Raw genomic sequence first — 2,179 nt, 5'->3', positions numbered from 1 at the left:
TCAAAAGATCCCTATCAGTTTCTAACTGAGTTCTTGTAGATCTGTGATACTGTTAAGACTAATGGAGTAGATCCTGAAGTCTACAGGCTCATGCTTTTCCCTTTGGCTGTAAGAGACAGAGCTAGAACATGGTTGGACTCACAACCTAAAGATAGCCTAGACTCTTGGGATAAGCTGGTCACGGGCTTCTTGGCCAAGTTCTTTCCTCCTCAAAATCTGAGCAAGCTTAGAGTGGATGTTCAGACCTTCAAGCAAAAAGATGGTGAATCCCTCTATGAAGCTTGGGAAAGATATAAACAGTTGACCAAAAAGTGTCCTTCTGACATGCTTTCAGAGTGGACCATTTTGGATATATTCTATGATGGTCTATCTGAGTTCTCTAAGATGTCACTGGACCATTCTGCAGGTGGATCCATTCACCTAAAGAAAACACCTACAGAAGCTCAAAAACTCATTGACATGGTTGCAAATAACCAATTTATGTACACCTCTGAGAGGAATACTATGAGTAATAGGATGCCTCAGAGGAAGGGAGTTCTTGAAATTGATACTCTGAATGCCATATTGGCTTAGAACAAAATGTTGACTCAGCAAGTCAACATGATTTCTCAAAGTCTGAATGGATAGCAAAATGCATCCAATAGTACTAAAGAGGCATCTTCTGAAGAATAAGCTTATGATCCTGAGAACCCTGCAATAGCAGAGGTGAATTACATGGGTGAACCCTATGGAAACATCTATAATTCCTCATGGAGAAATCATCCAAATTTCTCATGGAAGGAACAACAAAAGCCTCAACAAGGCTTTAATAATGGTGGAAGAAATAGGTTTAGCAATAGCAAGCCTTTTCCATCATCTTCTCAGCAACAGACAGAGAATTCTGAGCAGAGCCCCTCTAGCTTCGCAAACATAGTCTCTGATCTATCTAAGGTCACTTTAAGTTTCATGAGTGAAACAATGTTCTCCATTAGAAATTTGGAGGCACAAGTGGGCCAGCTGAGTAAGAAAATTACTGAAATTCCTCCTAGTACTCTCCTAAGCAATACAGAAGAGAATCCAAAAAGAGAGTGCAAGGCCATTGATATTATCAAAATGGCCGAATCCAAGGAGGAAGGGCAGGACATGAATCCCAATGAGGAAGACTTCATGGGACGTCCCCCAGACAGAAAGGAGTTCCCTGTTGAGGACTTAAAGGAATTTGAGGCTTATATAGAGACTATAGAGATTCTATTAAACTTCATTCTGCCATTCATGAGCTCTGAGAACTATTCTTCCTATGAAGAGGATGAAGATGTAACTGAAGAGCAAGTTGCTCAATATCTAGGAGCCATCATGAAGCTAAATGCCAAGTTGTTTGGTAATGAGACTTGGGAAGGTGAACCTCCCTTGCTCATTAGTGAACTAAATACATGGGTTCAGCAAACTCTACCTCAAAAGTAACAAGATCCTGGTAAATTCTTAATACCCTGTACCATAGGCACCATGACCTTTGAGAATGCCCTGTGTGACCTGGGGTCAGGTATAAATCTTATGCCACTCTCTGTAATGGAAAAACTGGGGATCTTTGAGGTACAAGCTGCAGGAATCTCATTAGAGATGGCAGACAAGTCAATAAAACAAGCTTATGGATTGGTAGAGGACGTGTTAGTGAAGGTTAAAGGCCTTTACATCCTTGCTGATTTCATAATCCCAGACACTGGGAAGGATGATGATGAATGCATCATCCTTGGAAGACCCTTCCTAGCCACAGTAGGAGCTGTGATTGGTGTTGACAGAGGAGAGCTAGTCCTTCAATTGAATGGGGATTACCTTATGTTTAAAGCTCAAGGATCTTCCTCTGCAACCATGGAGAGGAAGCATTAAAAGCTTCTCTCAATACAGAGTCAAACAAAGCCCCCACAATCAAACTCTAAGTTTGGTGTTGGGAGGCCACAACTAAACTCTAAGTTTGGTGTTGAACCTCCACATTCAAACTCTAAGTTTGGTGTTGGGAGGTCCCAACATTGCTCTGAACATCTATGAAGCTCCATGAGAGCTCACTGTCAAGCTATTGACATTAAAGAAGCGCTTATTGGGAGGCAACCCAATTTTTATTTATCTATATTTCTATTGTTCTTTTATGTTTTATTAGGTTTATGATCATGTGGAGTCACAAAACAATTGCAAAAATAAAAAACAG

General features: G+C 40.7%; 1 non-coding gene across 1 annotated transcript; it reads right to left on the bottom strand.

The window, feature by feature from the left end:
* Positions 1-222: 222 nt before the first annotated feature.
* Positions 223-330, bottom strand: LOC130978241 (small nucleolar RNA R71). Its single transcript, XR_009085895.1, has one exon. It is a non-coding gene; the product is annotated as a small nucleolar RNA R71 (small nucleolar RNA).
* Between the last annotated feature and the right edge of the window lie 1,849 nt (positions 331-2,179).

Source organism: Arachis stenosperma, chromosome 4, assembly GCF_014773155.1.
Source record: "Arachis stenosperma cultivar V10309 chromosome 4, arast.V10309.gnm1.PFL2, whole genome shotgun sequence".
Lineage (NCBI taxonomy): Eukaryota > Viridiplantae > Streptophyta > Magnoliopsida > Fabales > Fabaceae > Arachis > Arachis stenosperma.
This window is presented reverse-complemented; position numbering and strand designations above follow the sequence as displayed.